Below are 15,802 nucleotides of genomic sequence, written 5' to 3' on the forward strand. Positions count from 1 at the left end.
TTCAGTGCGTAGTTGACCTCAAAGCAATTTCCAAGTAAACCCAAAGTAACCCCACAGTGGACCCAAATTTTCAAAAAGAAAACCCAGAGTAAACCCCAAAAGTTAACCCGGTGTTACGTTGGGTCTGATCGATACTATAGAGCTCCTTCTAAAGAAGATTAATAGAGTCCAAAAATGGCCATGACCATCGAACCCTCTTAAATGTCCTCCCACAATCCAACCCCTTTAGGCTATTTTTTATTAGTTGTTTTTCAAGACCTTTTTTTTTTAATTGGTATGTAGATCAAAAAACATAAACATTAAAGACACATTTTGATACAAATTTATACATATTGTGGTATTTTTTTAAATTTTGGTCAGTCGTTCTTGAAAAACAACAAATAAAAAAGTGGCCCAATATACAATGAAAATGAACCTTGTTATTAGATTACATGCTTTTATTCTCTGTAACAAATTCATTCTTAAACAAAATTTAAATGATTTCAAACAAGATATCTGTGAGCCAATGCTCACTAGTGATACCCCCGCTCTGATGTGAATATGCAAAATAAGCAAAGTCTACATTAAACAGAAAGCTGGCATCTGATTGGTACAGAAATATATCCTACAATATGGCATGCCTAAACAAATAGTGTGTTAAAATTTCAAGCATCTGCGATAAATAGCTGCTGAGAAATCTTTGAGGAAAATTTGTTTAGAAAATTTTGGCTAAAATAAACATAGTACTCATTTAACAGGAAGATGACGTCCGATTGGTACCGAAATATATCCCACAATATGGCATGCCTTAACAAACACTGTGTAAAAATTTCAAGCATCTGCGATAAATAGCTGCTGAGAAATCTTTGACGAAAATTTGTTTGAAAATTTTGGCAAAAAATAAACAAAGTCATTATTTAACAGGAAGTTGACGTCCGATTGATACAAAAATATATCCCACGATATGGCATGCCAAAACAAATAGTGTGTTAAAATTTCAAGCATCTGCGATAAATAGTTGCTGAGAAATCTTTGAAGAAATTTTTTTTGAAAATTTTGGCTAAAAATAAACAAAGTCGTTATTTAACAGGAAGTTGACACCCGATTGGTACAAAAATACATCCCACAATAAAGCATGCCTATACAAATACTGTTTAAAAATTTCGAGCATCTGCTAAGGACAGTTTCTGAGAAATCTTTGACGAAAATTTGTTTGAAAATTTTGGTTAAAAAATAAGCGAAGTCGTCATTTAACAGGAAGTTGACGTCCGATTGATACAAAAATACATCCCACGATATGGCATGCCAAAACAAATAGTGTGTTGAAATTTCAAGTATCTGCGATAAATAGTTGCTGAGAAATCTTTGACGGAAATATGTTTGAAAATTTTGGCTAAAAAAAACCAAAGTACTCATTAAACAGGAAGTTGACGTCTGATTGGTACAAAAATACATCCCACGTTATAGCATGCCTATACAAATACTGTTTAAAAATTTTAAGCATCTGCTATAAACAGTTGCTGAGAAATCTTTGACAAAAATTTGTTTGAAAATTTTGGTTAAAAAATAAGCAAAGTCGTTTTTTAACATGAAGTTGACGTCCGATTGGTACAAAAATAAATCCCATGATATGGCATGCCTTAACAAACACTGTGTTAAAATTTCAAGCATCTGCGATAAATAGTTGCTGAGATAAATGCGACAGAAATTTTTGTTACGGACGGACAGACAGACAGACAGACAGACGGACAGACAGACAGACAGACACACAAGCATAAAACAGTATACCCCCTCTCCTTCGGAACGGGGGTATAATTAATATATTTCAGACATGTTCATTTTTAGAAGCTTAATTAATTATGATAATTTCTATGTACATGTAGTACTGTGGAATCATTTTTATTTGTGGGGGTCAATGTCCATTGGTTACCAAACTGTTCCTAGTTCATGGGGAGGTAATTTCTTCAGTAGCAAGTTCTATTTATCAATAAATACTAAATATTTGCTTGTGTATACATTCAAGGGGATGTAAATTTGTGTGCAAGGGTTACTCACGAAAGGCATGAACATTGGTCCCCCACAACCACGATGATTCCACAATTATATAATATGTACTGACTACATACAAAAATAAACATTCACATGCAATTTTAAATTCAGCTTCGATAAAATTTCCCAAAATTAAATTAAGTTATATGTATGGACTGAAAACTTATCATTCCAATTTATCAAGCATGCAGTTATTATAAACTGCACGAAAGTGTTCAACTGCAAGTTGCATCTAGTATGGGTCATGGTGATTCTTTTCAATTTGTATTCCATTCATATCTTCGGTATTATGTCCAACTCTTTTCTTGAGATTTCCTAAAAAGAAATATTACAAACATTTAAACATAGTATTTTTACATCAACTTTAAAACAATAACTAGTAACAAATACATGTAACTATCAAAAAATAAAATTCTAGTTTTAGTCAATGTACAAATAAAAGGCCTTGTAGGGGTAAAAAAAGAAGAAGAGTATTTAACATTTGTACATGCAACTGAACTCAGGTTTTCAGTGTAATTTTGAGACTGGCTAAACATTGAGTATAATTGACACATTTTCTTACATGTAATTATATGTAAATACATGTAAGATCGATGTATGTATACATACATGTAGTTGTATCCCAAACAGCAGAATTGTAGATGGTGAGATTATAAATTCAGGGATTCGGAAACTAACACAAAGTAGGAAACCTGACAGATGTTATCTTTTTAATCAATTTACTGTAGATTCCTACATGTAATTAAACACAAGGAATTGATATTCACATAAAATGACATGAGAAGCACCCAAAGCGGATTTTAAAACCTCACTATTATTTTCTGAGAGTTTTGAACTATAAGAAATTAGGATAGAAGTTATTTTGCACTAGCTATTAAATACACAACTGCAAGATCATGGAATTACATGTAAGTACTCGCATAAAATAAGAGGGGTTTGCACTAATAAGGAACCAACGGTATATATTTGAAAATACCACTAGATACAAGGTTTATTTTGAAATATTAACCGACTAAAAAAAATTTCCGATACAAATTTTTACCAGTATACAAAATATCAGTTCTAGAATCAAATTAAGAACAATATAAAAGAAAGAATATAGAATGGTATTATATTGTACATGTATGTAATTGTATCATATTTGATACACAATACTAGCTTTATGTATAATTTGATACAATATTGTATGATATCATATGATATCATATCATGTGACATAGTAATTCATTATATATTGTTATACTTTCATGTTAAATACTGAAATCTGATTGGTTAAGACGCAGTTCATAATATTTTCTATTACCCTCAGCGTTAGCAACGCACTTTGCAACGGGTAACATTAAAAATTGTTACATGCGCGAAAATTATGCGCGTACGGTTCGCTGTAGAATTCACGTTATTCCTATATGCAAGCAGTAAAATTTTCTTAAAAATTAAGACATTCAGTATAACAAAATAAATAGTGCCTGTTTGGGAGGATAACAGTTGAAATTGACACCCCTCAAAAACCATTGTCAACCTCCGCTTCGCGTCGGTTGACAATGGTTTTCTCGGGGTGTCAATTTTAACTGTTACCCTCCCAAACAGGCACTATTTATATAATACAATATCAAATTATAAAATACTGTATCATATCCGATACAATAGCGGGTTTCGAACTCTTGCCACTAAAAGCATTGCGTCTTGAAGCCCAACGCGGTACTGTTATGCTACAGCATCCGATGATGCATCTGACGGTATTTATATATATAAAACGTAGAAACTTACAATTGACATCATGCAATTGAAATTATTAATCTTTCCAAAAACATCTCATTATTGACGATAATTTTATAAGTTATATAAGTTTTGATAAACTTTTGAATAAATGGATTAAACAATTTCGAAAGAAATTCAACATGAGAATCACAAAAACGCTTTTTGGAATGACGCTTGATAAAGAATGTACAAGAACAAAATTCAATGAGATTTTGTCTTCTAAACATTTCGAGTTTTCTCGGTAAGATGAAACGTTTCTCGTTTCTTAATTAAAAAGAACATAATCCTTTGTTGAATTTTTTTAATTGTACAACAACTTGTTGATTAAATAATCAATGAATTTGAAATCAATTGATTAATTTGAAAGAACAAACGCTAGCTTTTCCGGTGATTATTTTTGGGACAGGACAACACTCAAACATCACAGCTACTTGTAGCAAAGCACGTCAGCATATACAACACTCGGTATGATAATTAATAACAATAGTGTTGTGTTGTGCATGTTACTATGCCTAAATAGTACCCTAGTCAGGGTTTGATACATAGTGCACGAGCCGGAGGCGAGTGCACTTTGTAACAAACCCTGTCAGACTACTATTTAGGCATAGTACATGCACAACACAACACTATTATATAAATATTGTATCATATCATACAATACTATACATAACGATATCATGATACAATATCATATCATAATGTACAAACATTTGATACAATATCATATTGTATCATATTACTTTTTACAATATAATAAATAATATAATATTGTATCATATAAAACAATTGTGTATCATATCATACAATACTATATCATAGGAATCATGCTATATCATTTAACAGAAAACACATCCATCAAGCAGTTTGAGTGAGGTAAGAGCTTTTTTAAGCATCTTTGATAATGGAGATCAGGCTCTGAAGTTACCTCTGTGATTCATTTATATTATAGCTAAATCAACTATGCAAGCTTTAACATGTATCTATAACTAAAACATGTGACCTGTTCCAAAAACTAAACTTCATCATGTTCATCTCACATCTAAAACCTATGGCTCAGATTCAGCATTCAAACCTGTCAGGTGAATCAGCATCATAAGACACATCATCGATACAATTTTGGTGAAGTTAGGACCAGTAATAAATTACAAAGATATATTTTTCAGCATCCTTGATAATAGAGATAAGGCTGCTTCCTCTGCGATACATTTATATTAATAGTTAAATCAACTATGCAAGCTATTATCTATAAAACATGTGATCTGTTCCAAAAACTAAACCTCATCCTGCATCTGAAACCTCTATATATGGCTCAGATTCAGCATTTAAGGCTGTCAGGTGCATCAGTATCATAAGACCCATCATCCATATGATTTAAGCTTGGTGAAGTTAGGAGCAGTAATAACTAAGATAAAATCATCAGAGGGCACCTGATCCAAAAACTTTAACCAGCTATTAAAAATTAATCTCCTCCAGCATCCAAAACTAAGGCTCAGATTCAGCATTCAAGCCTGTCAGATGCATCAGTATTACATGTATAAGACACACCATCCATGCAAGTGTGGTGAAGTTAGAACCAGTAGTAACTTAGAAATGGCTATCAAAGGGCACCTGCACCAAAGACTTACACCTGCTCTACAAACCTTAACCTCATCCAGCATCTGAAACCTTAGTAATGGCTCAGATTCAGGATTCAAGCCTGGCTGGTGCATCAATGTAGCTCAGTGGTTAAAGTGGTTAAACATTTTAAAGTACATGTATCTGCAGGCTTGTGAACTGCAAATTGTGACTTTTGTTCATATTTACTGAATTAGGTAATCAAAATTTTTAAATCATAATTTTTCATCAAGTATATTACATATTTTTTTGCCCATTTGTCAATCTTAGACTAATATCAGGGATAGAAACTTCTTAAATATACAACTTGCAAATAATTGCGTGTACCAAAAATGAACCTGTATGAATTTGCTACGTACTTTTTAGATTAAATCTTAATAAATTAATGTAACGTTACCAATTAAGCAAGCTAGCTACCTTGATCAATTTAACTGAAATGGCATATTAAACACGTTAAAATATATATATAAAATACGTACCTCATAAGTTGATGTCTAATCCAATATTAGTCTCATGTTGCCATATTATTGATAAATTGTTTCACACTATTGATGAATCTTGACACTGTATGATTCTTAAATCTGTATCAAATTTGCATCCTAATCAATGCATTTTTGTGTATATATATATTCAACTTTTTGAACACACTGAATATCATCCACACTTTTAACTGGTGAAATGGCTTTTTAGTTCTTTTATTGGAATCATTTTCTTGATCCTTCAGCATGTCATTTTTTAGTCAGTTTCCTTAATTTAAAAAATCCACATCAACAAGAAAAGGTTGGTTACAAGGATTCCATGATACTCTGTCAATTATACTTCTTCCATCATCAGGTCATGATGAAATTCACCTCCCATCACACAGCTATAGATATGGTCCTATCGTCATATCCCCCAGAAAACAAATAGACTGGTCTGCTTATGTTCCTAAAAAATAAATTGAAAAGTGTTTTTTTTAATACTCGGTTCTAAATAATAAACTTACAATTATATTACTTTATATGAATGATCTCCAACAAAAAGCAATATGTATAGGCTGTACTGTGAGTATGCCCTGGATCAAGTGTTTATATATTCATGTGTCATGCATCACAAAAATAAACATATGCTACTCAATAACTGTAAAATAGTTTCTTTGCTATCTGCCCATTGTGAAAAGTCATAGAAACCATTCACTGGCAGCATTTGATTTCCCTCATTTTTAATCTCAGAACACCTCTGTTGTAAACCCAGTTGCTATGTTAAATTCAAAGTCTGATGATTGACTCTAATTTGTTTACCATCAAGAAAATCTGCATCACCGACAAATAAAGTTTTCTTTGGTACAATGTATAACAAGATATCTACAGTATTTACCGACTATATTCAGACAATAGCGAGTTAATATTGTCCCCCTTGACAGAAATTATTTCCCATGGCTTCACCTCAGGATATAGTTACTGTCTCAAGAGACAATAAACTTTTTTACCTTAATTTTCATTGCAAGTAAATGCAGTCACACTTCGTTATCTCTAACTAGATGGGACTGTTTAAAAACTTTGAGATATCCGAGTATTCGAGATATCGAGGGTAACACACTTAAAAAAATAAGTGGTTGTGATTTGCAAATCACTTCGACATATCCATAATTGTATTTGAGATTTCAGTGTTTGAGATATCGAAGTTCAACTGTAGGTATATTTTATCTAAACGATTTATTGCTTTCTTTGGTGCTTCATTCTGGCTATGAAGGTATCTAGCGTTGCAGAAAAAAAAATACATGCTAAGGCAAGTTGTGTTTTTTATCAGCAATGCTAGGCTGTGTTATAACTTTCACACAGTACCTGCAACATATTTTTTTACAATCCTATCCTGTCTTATCCTATCCTGTACAGTTTATCAATCCTATTGTATAGTTCGTATATATAACCTTCTATCGTGCGTTAATCCTATCCTATCGTGTGTTAATCTTAGCAGGTTTATATATTGTTCAATTCTAACAGTTTTTCCATTTATCCGATCGCGTTAAACCTTTGGTACCATTTTACATGCAAGTACTTTACTTTGAAGTTACAAGTCGTTCAGTGCGCCGTATACGATAAGTTATCAAACAATTAATATACAATATACAATCCAGCATTATATCATACTAATTTCTAAATTCTTTAGACTAAAATTAAATAAAATATTACATGTAAATCACATTTTAAGCAATGGAAATGAAAGATTAATGTTAGCAATCAAAGTTCTTAGGAACAAGGTAACATATTTACCTATAGGTTGAATATATTAAATCGTACGCAGTGTATAACTGATCAGTAAGCATTAACTTGTATGTAATACAATTCGATCGTTATTTGATGCATTCTTTTTACAAAAAGAAGGTATTTATAAACGATTTTATACTTATTTAAATCAAGAGTTTCATTTTAAGGTTCTAAGATCGTCAGCCTCAAAGTATTTTTTTTTGATATCATAACAATGATATTTTTCTATCAACCTTTATAAATGAAATAAAATGAATTTTTAGATGGTGTCCATGCATTTTACAAAGTTATTGCAAATTTGCCTAGTATGATGGATATAATAAAATAAAGAAAAAAGTTGAGCTAAAAAAAAAGTACTGGTGCATCAGTGGCTCTAACTCTTTACCAAACATGCATGTACATGTATATTAGTGGGAGTGCTCCGTGGATCCACTACGCCATGAAGCATTTAGTTGTGTGACTAATGGTTATACTAGCCCACTAGTAGAATACTAATTAACATTGTATGTAAAAAAAAGTCAGATTTATGGTACAAATAAAAGAAAACCGGATAATTAAGAGTTATCGAACATATTGCTGAGGATCGGAGGTTGTTTACTTAAATAAACCTGCTATTTTCCATGTGATTTGATGTCGAGATGAGATATGTTTGCGGTGATTGGCTGGGGTGTTTGGTAATGAAAACAATGTTAACAATATTGATAAATTATCGATCATTTAAGCTCATATTTTTCCTTAATAAATTTTAACTTGTTATGTTTGTATATTCTATAAATGACGCAGCTAGGATTAACAACTCAATAAATGCAAATTAAATTCTGTACAGTAATTATAAGGTATATTGTGAAGAGCATTTGAAGCAATTATGAACATCATTAATTTTATCTTTTCCTATCATGAATCAATCCAATCGTATCATGCGAGTATATACTGTTCTACCGTGCGTTATAATCCTATTCAGAATCTATTATGCGTGAATACTATCCGTCTGTTAATCTTGTAAAAAAAAACGTTGCGGGTTTTGTATCCACATGACTCAGCACCAAAGAAAACATTTTATTGTTTAGAAATAGCATCCAACTGAGATCATCTGATTTGATGTCGGACATGATATACTGTTTAAATCACATGAACGTCTTATGAACGTCTTATATAATTACGTACCTTTTTTTTTTTTTATAATTTATTGTTTTTGTTCCATACATACTAGTACTAATGTTGACATTATTAAATTCAGTTTTTATAAATTTTATACACATGCATACTCACTCACACACAAGTATAATTACATACATTTTTCAATATTAGTGGTAAATGGTTACTTTGCTTCCAAAAAAAGAGAAAAAACCAAAAAAAAAAATAAAAAACCAAAAAATAAATAACAAATAATAATACGAATAGTAATAATCATAATATCATAAACTAATCTAAAATGTTTTTCCATGTAAGCCACAATTTTTCAAAATTGCGCAGCTTTTGATTTTGGATAGCAGCATATCTTTCTACATGGTATTTTATTCTTAAATGACTGAGTAATCCAAGAAAATTTGGCATTTTGTTTTGCATTAAGGATATAAAAATATATTGTTTAACATATAGAATTATGAAGTTTATAACCCTGTTATTGTTTGACAATGGTAGATCACCGAGAATAACATTCGAAACATTGAAACCAACTCTTTCAGAGGTTTTTCTGTATATATGAAGACTTAAATCACTCCAGAGTGTTTGTACTTTATCACAAGCAATGAAAACATGTATTATTGTTTCAACATTTTCCATACAAAAACCACAACAATCAGAAGTTTTAATGTTAATTTTCTTAAGGTATTTTCCAACAGGAACAATTCTATGTAAGATTCGAAATTGTAACCACTGGGCAGAAGAATCACTAGTGGTTTTATAACAAATTTTAAAAACATCTTGCACTGGTATTGTGTCTACTCCATATGGCCTAAGCTCTGCCTCCCACTTGCTGATTGAGGTTGGAATAGCCTCATTTTTATTCAAGAAATTATAAAAGATTTTTGAGCATTTTTCAGAAGATATGAGAGGTTCAAAAAATAAAGGTACATATGGATTAGGAAGTCTTTTGAAAGAAGACCTATCTATTAACAATGATTTCAAATATTTTGAAATAGCTGTAACAATGCTATTGTATTGCATCACACAACTATCAGATAGATTGTATGTGTTTTTAAGAACTCCAAAGTCTAAAAGATTACAATCATCATCAAAAAAATCTTGCACAACCTTTATTCCCTTTTCATACCAGGATTTAAAAAAACTGGTTTGTTGTTAACTTTTATATTAGAGTTATACCACACTGGAATATAATGAAATTTGTTTTTAAAGTGCGGAGAGTAAGTAAAAGATTTCATATAACATGACCAAGCAATCAAAACATCTTTCCAAAAGGCGTTATTTTCTTTTAACAAACAATCAAACACAAAACTATCTCCAAAATCATACAATTTCTGTAAAATATCATCTCCATTGAGAGCATAGAAAATATCCATCCATGGTTTATGTAAGCAAGTTAACCTTTTAATCCATGTACATTTAAGTGATGTAATAAAACTTCTAACATCTACCATTTTCATACCACCTGACAAGTAGTCTTGTGTTATAAGAGACCTTTTAACTTTGTCTGTTTTGGATTTCCATAGAAACTCAAAAAAGGCTTTGCATATAAATGCTACAATCTCCTTTTTGGGAGAAGGAAGCGATATAAATAAATGATTTAGTTTTGGAATTAACAAACTCTTAATGACAGTGACACGACCAATTGGAGTAAGAATTACGTACCTTTTTTGTAATCATTTTATATTCATTTTAATGATTCCTTTACAATATCTGCACAAAATACAGTGTTAGATGAAAAATGAGTAACACAGAAAAATGAAAATACCAAATGCTAGTTATAACTATGGAATTTTTATAATAACAAATAGAATTTAAAGACCTTTATGACTATCAGTAGTATAAATTGGATAATTTAATCCTGAAACAAGGTTAGCTTTTTAAATAGCTAAGAAAGTCAACAAGCGGAATTTTTATTTTTTGGGTCCAAAGAGAATACACAATTTATTAAAATACAAGATAGATAGTTTCCAGAACAATAATAATATGCGGGTTCACTTTTAGTTTGCACCTTTATTTTTATATGGCTGTACATGTAGGTGAGGAGATAAGCGTGTAGTGGTGAAAATGCAATGTATGACTGCGCACCTACTTAATGCTTAAAGTTGTCACATTGCAAACATAGCTCTATGAATTCCATAGTCTCATCGCAAACCACTACCAATATATTTACTTTCCAATCTCACTAAGAGATTGGGAAGATATACGGTACACGGAGTCTGGACTGTGGCTGCAGACAATTCCCATTGGCAGTCTTCCGATGCGCAATTTGACCTAGAAACTGACCAGTTTCATAACTTCTTCGAATTTCTCTAACACGAACTGTCTATATAATTCCTTCCCAGAATACCAATTTACGCAAGCGCAATTGAAGTTTCATCCTAACTTAATTAGTCAGCCTGCGGGCTGACTAATAATAACAGTTGGGTCATTGACTAAGATAATTTAAATATCTCTCTCTCTCTGCTGCTACCCTCCCAAACAGGCTCTATATAATGTTCATTTATCATTTTATAGGGATCAAGTCATTTGCCATTATAAAAATCTTTAGTTACAGTTGTATCATATAAACCTTTCAGCTAGGTACAATTAGTTCGCCAATTTATTTGTTACCAATGAAACAAGATTTTATATAAAAAGGTTGAAATAAGGAATGCTATATATGTATATAAATGTATATATGTCAGAGGTGTTAAGTATGGACAACATCATTAGACAATGTTGCTTTAGAATATGTTTACTTTCTTTAATTAAACAAATGATATTTGAATTTCATTTTTTCTGCATTGGATACTCGAGTGACCAGTTGAGTGTGCTCCCAGTAAATACAGCTTTAATAGCTCATAAGTTTGTTTTAAAAAAGAAACTTTATATGTTTTGGGCTGCTCATTCATCTTTGTGGAATTTATTAGGTAATATACATTCAACATGATTCAAATATAAATTTTGTATTTTCATTCAATTACTGAATAATTATTTTTTTTTAAACAATGATAATACCAGTTATGTAAAAAATTAATATGTGATGGAAGATGTCAAAGATGACGTTGTAAATTGCTAGTAAACAAAAATCCATGGACCTGGACCTGGCCAAATCACGCTCGGACGATCACTGCAATCAAACTTCATGGGTGCGACTGCTTCAAACTTGATTGACAAGCGGCATTATTTTGAAGTTTGTACAGGTAAAAAAGGGAGCGTTTGTAAAATGTTCAGGCTTTAAGTGACCAGTCTAGAGAGCAGCTGACATAATTAATCATTGACTCTTGCCAAGAAGGAAAATCTGACAGCATTTTAAAACAAGTACTGGCGTGCAACCAGTTTTCGTCGAGTACCATTTCTCGCCAGTACATTGTGACGTCATTTTTCGTCTATAATTTTATGTGTTGATAAAATGACGTCACAATGTACTGGTGAGAAATGGTACTCGGCGAGAACTGGTCACACGCCAGTATATGTATAAATTGCCTCACCCATGTTCAACAGCTGTTCAACATGTTCAAAGCATAAAAAATCATGTTTTTTACACAGATATCTTCTATCAAATATGATTTAGGTCTAAAATATTAAGCCTTAAGGTTGAGATATGCTAACCTGTTAATGGATAAAGTTAAATCATGATTGGAAAATGTTTAAATTCATTCTGTTTACCGGTATTTCTTGATTTCACATTTACCAAAACCTGCAATTACATTACTCATAGATCATGCATGTATAGAAGCTCGTCTTGCACAGTTCAACATGGAATATATTATATTAACTGTTATTCCCTAGTAAAAAATGCAGGAACTTGAACAGCTGATTAACATATATCATAGTATCAAGTATGTGTAACAGCTGAATATTGTAATCTGACAGAGTCTGACCTACTTACGTTGCGAATGTAAACATGGTACCCGTCCTCCATCCCTAAATAATACACGAAAGTTCTTCATGATTTTCACTTTTAAAATAACCAGAATCCACAGTAACTTTTGATGCTATGGTCAACTGACAGTTTTCTCTCCCGCTGGACAGTGGCGGCGTTTCTGACGAAAAAAAATTAATTCGTACTAAGGATGTTTCCGATATGTAAACAAACATGGGGATTGATATAATAATCAACTCGCCATTAATTCACAATATAAATCTTGACATTTACATAGATGTAAATCTTTTACTTAATAGCATTATGTTAAAACGAATGTTTGTTAAAAGATTCGCGAAAATTCGGGCTGACAAACTATCGAGCCATGCACGGACCCCGCATTTTTCCACAATCAGGGGTGTAAGAGAATTTTTTTTTTGTGCAGTGGGAGTAAAAGAGTAAAATTCAATTAAAATGCAGAAATTTCCAGAGGTAGAGGGGGGACCCCTGATTTACTGTAGATCCGCGACGCACATGAATGATAGCCACAGTTTACAACTACAATAGGATAAATGTTAAATAAATAAATGAATATAAATATATCTACATATATTAAAAAATATTGTGAAATTAGTTTGTGAAATTAGTAAATTAAACGGTTCCGTTTTCTAAACATTCCCATGATGCATTTTGGTTTGTGTTTTCATTTGCCCAAAAAGAAATTAATTTTTTTACTTTGAATATTTCTAACTTTGAAAGGAGACCGACTCTGCTGGTATAAATAGGAGAAAGTGCATAACTTTCTAAGATAATTGGTTTGTATGGAAAATTTTTTGATACTGTAAAAACCAAAAAATTGGACAAAGCAGCTTTAAGGATTCTATATGACCAATATTTCTTTGAGATGCGTTAGAATTCATGATACTAACTAAAGTTTAAAAAAGCACATGTTTTTCACTATAATTGATAAATTCTATAGTTTCTGAAAACAAATAAATATTAATGCCTTTATATTAATTATTAATGATATTAAAATAAATGAACATGTTTGTATATTCTTTTCTGGTACAATATCAGTCACAGTATGATAGTGTTTTATTATTTATTTATTCAGGGGGGAGGGGCAGGAGGGTAGATGTCAGAACTTTCGTTAAATAATCCAGTTAATATTCTGTTTCTAACTCTGTTTTATCTTTGCTGTTTCGTTTTTAACACAAATTAACAATTATCAGGGTTTGATACATTAGAATTTGTTTAAAAAATAATTACATTTTGAACTCGGCGTTTAATATGTAACCGAAATCATGGCTTTATATATGTTTATATAACTAGGATTTGTGAGCTCTTTATCACTTTATAATCCGACGAATGAATCAATTGTTTGCTGGCTATGAAAACTCCTCAAAGAAGTATTCTAAGCATCAAAATATGAAAATATTTGGCTAATGTAATGACCATGCCCTTCAAACAGCACATTTTCTCTCGTTTTGTAACTGAAATTATGGAATTAGTGTTTTGTAATTAAAAAAATAAAGAAATACTTTGTATGGTATATACTAATCTAATCGAATAAAGAATTTGAACTGGATAAAAAGATTTTAAACGATAGACTAAGCACAATGAAACTATAGATCAATATAATCATAGAGAGTATGTACATGTAGGTTTCAAAACATTTCATTTGGATTTGTTTACGTTCGCGGGGGTGTTAAGGAAGCATATGGGCAATTTAGCGTCTTATTTTGACTGTTATATTCAAAATCGTGAAATTTAATAATTATTTTGAATAAGATCAAACACTTAGTATTATCCTTTAAAATAGATGTCAGTGCAATAAAATCGGGTTGTACATAACTGCCACATTGGTGCATTATCACGTGACAACTATAAATAGCTTACGTATATTCCTTAACATAAAATGAGATAGAACAACACTACCCCGCGGTTTCAAAAATAAAATAAACATAACAAGTGAAAGCAAAACATCTTAGTTTAATCAAAACCCCTGCTAGAATTCTATGTTCTTCCTTATCAAAAAGTTATGTATCCGGTTCTCGAAAAACCTTCCCAACTTTTTTTAGTTTGCACGGAAAACGGCAAATTGCATCAAAACAACACACAACATGGGATTCTAGCAGCTATTTTCAATTTAAGCATTGATCAAACTAACGATACGTATAAAATTTCAAGTTCAATATATACGGGGTAGTGTTGTTCTAGTCGGATTTTTATATCGTAAACTACGACAGAGGAAAGCCTGGCCGAGAAATAAAAGCAAATTTACATACCTTTTAGCGAATGATTGATAAAACTAACATCTCCCCAAGTACTAGTATTCTTATGTTCAATTCTCAATAAATCACACCACAATACTTTATTAGAGTTCTTAGATAAGTTATATTTTGAATATGTTTACAATGTTTTCCGATCAAATTCACACGACATTCAACTTTTAGTCATGACGTCATCAATGTGTAAATCTACGTAATACAAATTAATTTCTGGAAAAAAATTGTCTTCAGTATTTTTTATTTGTTTTTGATCTCCGTTTCGGTGCTTAGATATTTGAATATGTACATAATAACTAAGATTTGTGATTTCACGGAATTACATGTAACTCAGATTCCATATGCTTCCTTAACACCCCCGCGTTTGAATTACAACTAAACATGTTAAAGAATATTCTAACTATTGTTAATTATCACTTTCGCTTCTTAAACCATTGATAAAACAATCTATATTATATAAACATATTGTAAATACTTACTACGACCTCCAGAGATCTTGATTGATCATCACTTCCGCCGCCAAGATGCGCGCGCATCGAAAACAACAAGTGTGTGTTATGGCGTCCGATAAAACTGTGTGACCGGGAAACGCACATTCACATTTTACCGACCTTCTGAGGACTTTCACCAAATTTCACCACATGATATATTTCGTCATTTTGAGTTGATTGGGACAGAATCTTTCCGAGGACCCGAAAAAAGTCCTCGGGAGAAATTTACGTCCTCGGAATAAAGGTGTTTTTATACACTCGCGTCCTCGGAGCATCGGTAAAACCAACGCACACACACACACACACACACACACACACACACACACACACACACACACACACACACACACACACACACACACACACACACACACACACACACACACA

General features: G+C 31.7%; 1 long non-coding RNA gene across 1 annotated transcript; it reads right to left on the reverse strand.

Moving 5' to 3' along the window:
• Positions 1-435: 435 nt before the first annotated feature.
• Positions 436-13,108, reverse strand: LOC128180127 (uncharacterized). The gene is made up of 3 exons (XR_008243188.1): positions 12,664-13,108; positions 5,880-6,327; positions 436-2,343 (listed from the first exon to the last, which is right to left on the reverse strand). It is a non-coding gene; the product is annotated as an uncharacterized LOC128180127 (long non-coding RNA).
• Between the last annotated feature and the right edge of the window lie 2,694 nt (positions 13,109-15,802).

Source organism: Crassostrea angulata, chromosome 4 (assembly GCF_025612915.1).
Source record: "Crassostrea angulata isolate pt1a10 chromosome 4, ASM2561291v2, whole genome shotgun sequence".
In the NCBI taxonomy this organism is placed as follows: domain Eukaryota; kingdom Metazoa; phylum Mollusca; class Bivalvia; order Ostreida; family Ostreidae; genus Magallana; species Magallana angulata.